This window comes from Rattus norvegicus, chromosome 16 (genome assembly GCF_036323735.1).
Source record: "Rattus norvegicus strain BN/NHsdMcwi chromosome 16, GRCr8, whole genome shotgun sequence".
NCBI lineage: Eukaryota > Metazoa > Chordata > Mammalia > Rodentia > Muridae > Rattus > Rattus norvegicus.
Genome location: NC_086034.1, coordinates 56,140,153 through 56,151,195, shown reverse-complemented (window position 1 = coordinate 56,151,195; position 11,043 = coordinate 56,140,153).

Genomic DNA, 11,043 nt, shown 5'->3' with positions numbered 1-11,043 from the left:
AGCTCATCCAGTTTGAAGGCACAAGGGCAACATCAAGAAAAAGAATAACTTCCCTACTCATAAAAATTCCCTTTCTTTTAAAGGTCTTAATGTCAGTAGCTACCCACCTACTCTGTATGATGTACATTTATTTTGTCAGAATTTTCTAATTTGGCAAAACAGAATTTATACACAAATAATTTTTCAGAAAATTCATCAATCTTCCTTTTAGTGGCAAGAAATAATAAAGAACTTCTACTGGAAGAGGATGTTATAAATATTACATAGCAAGAAGTAAGTGTTGAATCAGTTGTGACTTTAAAAATAATTCCCCCTTGTCATATTTAACCTCATATCAGGTTCTATAGAATGTTAAGCTGCCTTCTAAATATTAATGTTTATGACTAATGTTGCTGTCAGCCTTATGCAGAGGTACTTCTTTATAAAAATATTTTCATGCAATATATATGGGTCATATTCTTTCCCTTCCACAACCTCTTCCCTAATGTCTCTTTGACACTCTTAAACAGGCAGTAATCAATGCCGAGACTCATCGCTGATCAACATGCTGAAATTAAGGGATGCTGAGAGTTCATTCCTAAGACATGTGTATCACCTACTCCAAGGTCCAAAAAGCATTTGTCTTAGTCAGAGTTCTCTAGAGTCACAAAACTTATGGGTTGTCTCTACATAGTAGGAGAATTTGTTGATGACTTACAGTCTGTAGTCCAACTCTGCTACAGCTGTGAATGGAAGTCCAAAGAAACTGAACCTTGAATTCAAGACTTTGTTTTTCATTAATCGCTCAGCATCTGATATTTAATTTTCTCAAAAAAATATTCACAGCACTCATTTTGTCCTCTTTAACTGTTTCAAGTCTCTTCTCTGTCAATAATTTCAGGAAAATAAAAAAGACTACCTAAAGATAATTATTATTTCCTCAGTTATGATCACGGTCAAGCAAATAAATTTATTGCCTATCTACTGAACAACCTCAAAACAAACAAAGCAGCCCTCACCTGGCCCAAATTTTACATGGTATCCATTCTTGTTTTCTTCTCACTGCACTCATTGAAATGAAACTTCATCCATTCCCTTCGATTTCTTTGATTTGCTTGCCTGACTTTAATGTTTATAAGCAACCCATAAAATTCAAAAGGTTAAAGGAAAACAGATTGTAAAGAAAACAGCATATTCTAAGTCCCCATACTCCCCACAAAATACACTTAGGAATATATAGAGAGTCACATACTAGAGAGTTGATGAAATCAAAACAGCATTGATCCTACTAATGCAAGAATACTTAATTATGAACTTGATATAAAGGTTTATGTTTCTGCTTTGTCAAGAGATGAGTGATAGCCAAGAGGTATTTACAGAAGGTTTTTAATAGTTCCACTTGGTCTTGCTCCTGTTTGCACAGGTACCCCTAAACCAATTAAAAATATAGGGAAGGAGCTTAGGGGAAAGTATCTGTACTGGCTGGTTTTGTGTGTCAACTTGACACAAGCAGGGGTTATCTTGAAAAAGGAATCTCAGTTGTGGAAATGCCTTCATGAGATCCAACTGTAAGGCATTTTCTCAATTAGTGATCAAAAAGGGGGATGACCCAGCCCATTGTGGGTGGTGCTGTCCCAGGGATGGTGATCTTGGGTTCTATAAAAAAGCAAACTGAGCAAGCCAGTAAGAAGCATCCCTCTATGGCCTCTGCATCAGCTCCTGCTTTCTGACCTGCTCATATTCCAGTCCTGACTTCCTTTAGTGATAAACAGCAATGTGGAAGCAAGCTGAATAAACCCTTTCCTCCCTAACTCGCTTCTTGGTCATGATGCTTGTGCAGGAATAAAAGCCCTGACTAAGACAGTATCCCTTAAATAAATAACCTTGACCTTAGAAAATGCTAAATAGACGGGGACAAAGAGTGGAGCAGAGACTGAAGAAAAGGCCATCCAGAGACTGCTCCACCTGCAGATTCATCCCATAGGCAGACACCAAGCCCAGACACTATGGCTAATGCCAAGAAGTACTTGCTTGCTAACAGTAGCCTGATACAGCTGTCCCCTGAGAGGCTCTGCCAGATCCAAACCAATATAGATGCGGACGCTTGAAGCAAACCATTGGACTGAACACAGGGACCCAAATGGATGAGTTAGGGGAAGGACTAAAGGAACTGAAGGGGCCTCATCTGGCATCAATGGGAAGGGAGACCCTTGGTCCTGTGAAGGCTTGATGCCCCAGTGTAGAGGAATTCTAGGGCAGTGAGGTGGAAGTGGGTGGGTTGGTAGGGGAGGACCCTCATGGAAGCAGAGTAAGGGGGGATGGGATGGAGTGTTTGCAGAGGGGAAACCAGGAAAGGGGATAACATTTGAAATGTAAATAAATAGAATATCCAATTAAAAAAGTAAAACAATTCAAAATTTGAAAAAAGAAAATGGGATATAGAGTCAATGTTTTGGTATAGAACGATTATTAAGATTTTCGGTGTTTCTTGTGGTTTAAAATTACTAGTATCAGTTACAAATATATGTGATGTATGATCTTGACTTTCTCCTAGGATATTTCAAATTACTTATGGTATTTTCCCAAATGAAAAAAGAAATTCAGTCAATAGACAGGGGATTCAATCAGGTTCCCCAGAGGGAATATTTTCCCTTTATTCCCCTATTTTGTCTGATAAACAAACCCTTATGAGAATTTTGCTAACATTTAAATCCTAGGTAAAGACATAGTTTCTTTCCACATAGATAAAAATAACTAATTTTAACTTCATTTTATTTGCATCTTCCTAATACCTCTGTAAACTACTCTAATCTAGTGCCTACCTGATATTCTCCACTTATTTGCACATTAATTGTGATACACTTATTAGAAACATTATCACTGTTTCAAATTGCTTAGCATTTTACTGGTCAATATATTCTATTTCTAAGAAATAAGATTTTAGAAATCATTATCGAATAACAGATAGTGATCAAATATATGGTCAGTCTGAATAGCAGCTCTACAGTAGATTGATTTTTTTTCTCATTTGAAAGCATTGACTTCAGATACTTTTATAATACAATGATTTATCTTTCATTGCCAAACAGGGGAAATTGCTTTTTAAAAAATAATAACACTCTTATTTTCTACAGATAAATAATTATGGCAACACGCAAGATGTGAAGAAATCCTACTGCCACCTCAATTTTCCCTCTCCATCCACTGCCAAATCTTTTATTGTTCTAAATAGCTTAAAATCAGATTTCTTAAACTGGCACTCCTGGGAAAAAATTCTTTTCTTCCCTTCTATCACTTTTCTGGGATCCTACAGTGTACACCTAACTGCCCCCACGTACCCTGAATAGATAGAAGTAAAATGAATGGCAATGCCAAAATTCATTTTTGACTCATAAATGTTATACCTTATCAATTAAAACAAATATTCCTTTTCTATGCCAAGAAAATGTTTCCTGTTACATTCACAATCTGCTTCTGTCGCCATCAGGTACAAGCAAAACCTCCAACAGATGGCAATGAGTAAAAGGCAACTCCAGCTCTAAGTGAGCGAATGAGTTACAAATGGGGGCAGGTCCTGTGAGTCACCCTGGCAGGCTTTTATGTTTTCAGAGAACTTTCTGAGACGTTGTGCTATTGATACTGATGGTAAGATCAGGGTCTGCACAACAAATAAAATGCTGCATGATACGACACTTAATTTATATTAGAAAATGTGGGCATGCACGCAAGTGTCACCCAGAATATCACATTGTACAGTGCCAAGGTTACCGAGACCTCTCTGTTCCTTTTAGAAATATTTCAGAGGAGTGAAATGAAGCAGAGGGTACTGACTCAACAAGGCCTGCAGCGTTTATCAAAAGTTCAGAGGCTTCTACAGCCAACCTTGGAATTAAGAGGTACCGGGGTTCTTACTTTAACTTATTTTAATAATATAGAGGCAGAAGTATTATCCAGGTGGGTAAATATGGTGATTACTTTCTCCCTAGGAGCACACATTTTAGAATGTGGTGTCAAGAGAAAGACACAGACCGTAGCCAGGTAGAAATAGAATTTGCCATTGACACTGCATGCCTAAACGAGCAAGAGAAATGTTTGACCTCAAGTAATCGAAACCATGAAACTAGCATTCTCTGCTTTCTGCCCCTTGCCTATTCTTGCTTGGCACAGCAGTTTTGAGCTTCTTTCTCAGTTCTGCCCAGCACCTGCCTTAAAAATGTCAATGCCAACCAGGAGGGCATCCTTCAGAGAAGATGCATGGAAACTGGGGTGGCAGGGAGGCAGGAAATACAGGGATCGTGTCTGAGTGACTTTGGCTTTTTCCTGGAATTTAGGATCAGAATAAGGTAGTCATCATAAGACAGGCTGATCACAACTGATTTTCCACTTACCCTTGTAGTCAGAGACACAGATTTGAAAGACTCACGTTAGGGGAAAAAAGTCAAACTGGAAGAAAAGAAGGTTGCTACCTTCTCAAACACTGATGCTTCCCAAGAGGTGACTGGTGGCCCTTTTATCCTCCTTTCTTTAGATATTTTCATTAGTCATAGCTTCTAGAGGGAGTATTATCAGTCCAGTGAGAAAATTTCATTTCAACCATGTATGTAAATATTTATTTGCAGAATTATGTATATGATAAGCTATATGATGGCTATAATAGAAGTTTAGGGAGATAGATAATAACATGACTCTTTGTGAAATTTCAGACACCCTTGCTGTTGTACAATCACCCCTGCCCCCATCATTTCACTTTACCTCTCTTTCCTCTTTTCTCATTTCCCCAATCAGATCCCTTGATCTCTGTTCCCTCCCTCTCTAGTGCTCCCCCAAATCCCTACATTAGCAGTGGTCTCTTTTTACCTTCCTGGTTTCTGCACATACTCCAGGTATGTACCCCTATCTTCTTGGAGCAGATGCTAAGGAGTGCTATAGCTAGGTCATGTAGTAGGTTTAGTTTTATGTTTCTGAGATTTATCCACACTGGTTTCCATAGTGGCTGCAGCACCATGCTTCAACACTCAGTTTTTGATTTCACCAACAGTGAGTAAAGGTTCACCAGGCTTGAGAACCCCTCCTTTGAGTTGCTGATAAGTTATTGAAAAGAATTTTAAAAAATTAAAGATTATTACTAATGTCTTAATTGCCCCACCTAGAATTGGTAAGTCTTATTACTGAAGGCAACATGAACTTCAGACACAGAGGCCCAAATACCTTTAAACTGGAACTGAGCCTCCCCTCTGAGGCTAGCTTTGATTGTACCAGAAGGCACTTCATAAGGAGTGAAGCGACCAATACTTCTACCCAAATAAGAAGCCTGTGAACCAAAACAATAGCCATGATGACATGAATGCCCCAAGGGTAGGCTAGTAGCACGCATAAGTTGACAGTAACCAGCAGTTTTTAATTGTACTCAAGACCAAATAAACAAGTAGGAAATCATGTCTAGTACTGAAAACCCAGCCATTGACCTTGTGCTAGTGAAGTCATGAATGTTAGACAAGAATCTACAATCACCACTTTACAAAAAAGCATAATACCTAATAATAGTTGTCCTTATTCTCAAAGATAAGTATGGTCCTCGCCCTTCATTAGGAAACTTCTTTTAGCAACAGATGTAGACCATTGCAAAAAACTGTAACTAATCAAAGGACAAAGGAATGAAGTCCAGTCCTAGTAGATATATTCAATATATTTCCAGCACCCACATTTTTGGTAATGTTTTGGAAGCAAAGGGCAGAAATGTTCTAAGACTCAGAGGAATTTTCTTTGAGACTATGTATCCTATAATTACAGAACCTAAACCCATAAACTCTCACCTATATGTCTACAAAAAAAATTGAGCTGAACAAAGACTACACCACTGGACATATTGAAATAGACAAAGGAAATGCCATGACTCATCAAGTTTAAACAGAGAACTAACTACAAGCAGCCAAGGAAGGCTAAGAGCAGAAGAAATAGACTTACCTAAGAAAGAACACACCCTTGATTATTTGCCAATGACAGACATCCATTTAGTGGATAAACTGAGGCAGGAAACCACTAGGTATCAGTGCTTAGAGCTGCTGACAGGGATGGATACAGATAACGACAATGGCTACAGGCAAAGGCAGCTAGTGATTAGAAAAGTTACTCAGCAAACTTTTCCCTGAGGGAACAAAGCCTCATTTACTGGGCTTGACATTCCATATAGACAGAGGAAAAAACGAGGAATTCTTTTAACTTCTTGGGGCTGGCGAGAAAGAGAAGGAAAGAGAGAAAATTCACACACGCACACACACACACACACACACACACACACACACACACACACACACACACACACACTGACAGAGAGGAAGGAGGGAGAAACAAAAGGCAGAGTCCAATAACTTCATACACAAATATACATGTGCAAACATACATATATATGTACATGCAGACAGACATATACACACACATAGATTGGTTAGAGCAAAGCTTCAACAAGCAGGCTTCAAGCATTCCACACATGCATATATAAATACACACAGTCGGTGGGTGGAGCAAGCTCTAACACAAGACAAGCTATGCATTTATACATACATTGACATAGTTGATGGGTGGAAAGAACAACATCCCAGCTCCCATTCACACAAACTTTTCACATATAGATACTCACACATGGTTGGTGGATGGAAGGAAATGTTCTGACCCAGGACCCACATAAACATTATACTTACACATGGTTAATGGATGCTCCAGCCTTCAAGTTTTAGTCTTTCTTTCATGACTTATATATCCCAGCAAAATCTTTCAAGCAGTATAAAATTACAATGTTTAGTTTTCTTCTAGTGAAAGTTTATGAAAAATAAAACAATGTGTTTTCCAAGAACTTTACAAAGGATAATATTACATAGTACAGGTAAAGAAAACAAATTATTCCCCCAAACCCACCTACATTTGAAGCTAAGCAACTTGTTATAGATAAACAAAGTGTAAGAAAGCAAGGTGGTCTTCTCAGCCAGTATCTCTTACTGGCAAGCAGTGGGTACAAAGAAAAGAGTAATTATTTTATTATTTGTCGTTAAAAACTAATCTTGTAAGAATCTTAAACGTATCACAAATCTAAACTTTTATATAAAAATCAGTCATATGTATCTTAGATCCTCAAAATGCTTGCCTACTCATCAGTAACTCTTAATATATCATATCAGGAAGCTGAGGGCAAAAATGGGTATAAGAAATCAATCATCACCAGTCCAGCCTCAGTGAGAGTCACGTCAGCCAGTGGTGCCGTTGTTCTTGTTCCCTGACCATAAAACGTCTCTAGCTTAACTAATAAGAGTGGGCCTGTCTGAACTTTAAGTTGATTCCTAGGATTATTTTTACATCAGAGCCAATAGTAAAACAGATCAATCTAGCTTCACTAACATTTTTATTTTTCCTAATGTTTTTCAAGGATGGTGGTCATAGCTGACAATCTACATCTCTAAGTTCTCTAGGGTGGTGATTGAATGATAAATCTGCTCCAGCAACAAAATGCCTGAAAGAGATATCACTGTGATTGCCAGAGATACTGCCCAGTGACGGACTGAAAGCCCCTTTAGAGTTTTCATAAAATTCTTAGATTAAGAGGGATGTGAGGGCAACAAGCAGAGCAGAACTCCATTACAGTGTAAAGTCCTCGGGACACATGGTCCTCAGGGCCAAGCCACACCAAGGCTCGCCCATGTGACTGTGGTAACCTGTGGGCCACATTCCATGACTTCTAAAGCCTTTTGTTTTTCCTCCTTCGTGGCCCTCAGAGATTACTCAGTACTAAATGGTCAGCCTTGACAATATGCATTTAAGTAACATTATACAGGCTGAGCAGGTTTTATGTTTTTACATACATACATGTAAAAATAATGAAAAAGAGGCCATGAGTTTGAAAGAAAGTAAGAAACAGTATATGGGAGTATTTGAAGAGGAAGGGAGAAATGATGTTGATAAAAATCTCAAAAAAAAATAAATTTTTACTTTGACCACATTCTTTTCCTCCCCCAACTCCTTGTGTATCCTCTCCACCCCTTTACCCACCAAATTTCATGTATATTTTCTCTGTGTGTGTGTCTCTGTCTGTCTCTCTATCTCTCTGTCTCTCTTTAGCGTATACACACACACACACACACACACACACACACACACACACGTGCGTAAAAGAAATAAACAATAAGACAAAAATACCATGGCATCCTACTATCTATGCATAGATGAAAGAAATTTAAATGGGTCCACCATAAAATGTGAAAGGCAATTTTACTGCAAGCAGACAGCACATGCCACCAACTAAAAGATCTCATGCTAGGAATAGGTTACATCTTACTGAGCTGTCCGCCAAAAGGGTTCCAAAGACTGTCCTGCATATCACAGGCTACTGTCGAGATTATTGGTGTGGTGGTTTGAATAGGAATGGCCCCTGCAGACTTATGTGTTTGAATGCTTGGCCTGTAGGAAGTGGCACTATTAGGAGATGGGTCTTAGTGGAGAAAGTCTGTCACTGTTGGGGTGGGCTTTGAGGTCTCCTATGAATATGCTACACCCAGCGTTAAGTACAATCTCCTGCCTGCAGATCAAGATATAGAACTCTCACAGTCTTTTCCAGTACCATGTCTGCCTGCACATGTCATGATTCCCATCCTGATGATAATGAACTAAACCTCTGACACTGTAAGCTAGCCCCTATAAAATGTTTTTCTTTGTAAATGTTGCCGTAGTCGTTGTGTCTCTTCATAGCAATAAAACTCAAACTAAGACAATTGGTCACTCTCCATATCCTGATAAGGCCCTGTTGTTGAAGATATCACTTATATTATGGAACACGAAGACATCAATCCTGTGCTCAATTAGAAGCTTCTCCCCTGATGACTAGTATTCACAGTACTGGAAAAGTCATCTGCATGCTACCATAACAGGAACGTAATTATCGATATAACAGATTCATAAGACCTACAACCCAAAACAGTGACAAACCTCCAAGATATACAGAAGCAACAGTAGCACAGGTGTTATGGGACTAACGAACCACATATTTTTATTGGATTTCTGATCCACTCTATGAGTTGGAAACATACCTAGTAATGCTAAAATGCCCAGGAACCTGCAACTAGATAGGTCAAGGACACTGGAGAAAACCCGACTATTGCTCTGCTGAAGGAACATAGCAATGGAAAGGAAAGATCTTTGACATTTACCCCTAAATAGAATGTCTTTATCAAACTCATCCCCTCAAAATTCAGGAATCTTTGTGTGAGAGGAGACGGCAAGATTTTAATAGCCATAAGTAAGTGAGTCTGGGGAAACAGCAATTTCCAGACTCAAAAGCGCCGATACACAGATAAACTCATAGTAACGGAATAACACGCACAAAACCCAACACTACTTCAAACCAAAGCAAAACCCAACATGAAGAACAGAGAGTAGATACAAAGTCACATGCCTAGCTAAGAAGCTATTTGCAATTGAAACCTGTTGGAAAAGGGGAAAGTCAGGTTTCTCCAGTGGAATATCACTGGGTATGTCAGCCACACTCCAGGGCAGGCATGATGCCCAGGAGCAGCTGGCCAGCAGGAAGTGGACTTCATTCTTTTGCCTTCTTTTTATTTTTGCGTTTATGACCAGCACAGATTAAAAAGTACACTCATCTTTGCTGTTGCCGAAGACTGCCTGTTTTGGGGTGTTAAGACACTAACCACCATAATAGAAGACCTAAAATATGAAGAAGTCATCCTCATGGAACTTTGAAAATAAATGACTGTATTTTTCCTATTGATGGAACACAATTTTGGATAAAATTTGGTTCTTGTGAGATTTAAAATATTATAGATGTCAATGAATCTAAAACTAGATTTTTAGACCAATTGCTCTTCAATAATAATAATAATCAACATAAAATGTAGACTAGGGAATATAATGGGTTGTCTTACTTGAAATTCATGAAAGAAATTAGGCAATTAGTTTTCGTACAACATAATATTTGAGCAATTATTGTAATCTTGGTTTGCTCCTATTCAAAGTCATCATCATCATCAACAACACTAAATTTATAAATATTTTATAAAATCTTTACCATCCCTTATACACACACACACACACACACACACACACACACACACACACACAAGCACACTCTGAGTGTTGAAAGTTAAGTTAGGAGAGATCTGAATATTTCCGCTGTTGTCTTTAAGTACTTTAAACAAGTCTCCCTTCCTCTTTGCCACTGTCCTCAGTGCTGGCTTGACTGTCTCATATGGCTCCATGTGTCACCTGCCATCGGAAAGCACAACAGACAGCTCTAAACCAAACCATGCTTCTCGCACAAAGAGTGTGCAGCTTTTTCAACTGTACAGTACTACGGCTTCAGTGAAACTCCTTATAGTCATATGCTATATTGCTACTGCCCTGCTTGGAAATTGCAAAGGCAATATTCTTTATTGAGCATTATCTCCCAGTACAGAACATATGTGCATAAACCCATACAGCTTGTGAACGTTAGAGATTCTAGGTTATGAAAAAACATAATTTGTGGAGTTTTATACACATATTATATTGTTATAAATAATGAACGAATAAGGAACTGTGTATGCATCCAGAATCCGGTTTTCCGTATTTAAGTATGTGGTGCCACGTCAGTAAGGATCCTTGTGGCCTGTGTGTGAACAACTCACACTCTTTGTGACTGAAGCCATCTACCTTTTATGCCTTCAGAAAATGTTTTGCATATGTTCCTCCAGAACTCCTGCTCAGTTCTCCATACTCTGTAAACACTGTGTGCTCATTTCCCTCAATTTCTCCTGAAAAAACACTCTATAACCTTGGGTTAGAAAACCGTTAAATGTCTACTGACTACCAACTTTCTCCTCAGAACAGCAGCATTATACTTTTCACATATCCATGAATGCTGAATAAAAACTCAGCGGAGAGATTATGTGTTCAGTTCTTTCTTTATCTTTTTCTCCTTTTAAGTTTATTATTTAAGACATAACGGTCCCTGTTTCTTCTATTAATCAGTCCACTGCTTTATCTGAAAACTTACTTCTATATATGTTAATAAGGACAACGTGGTTC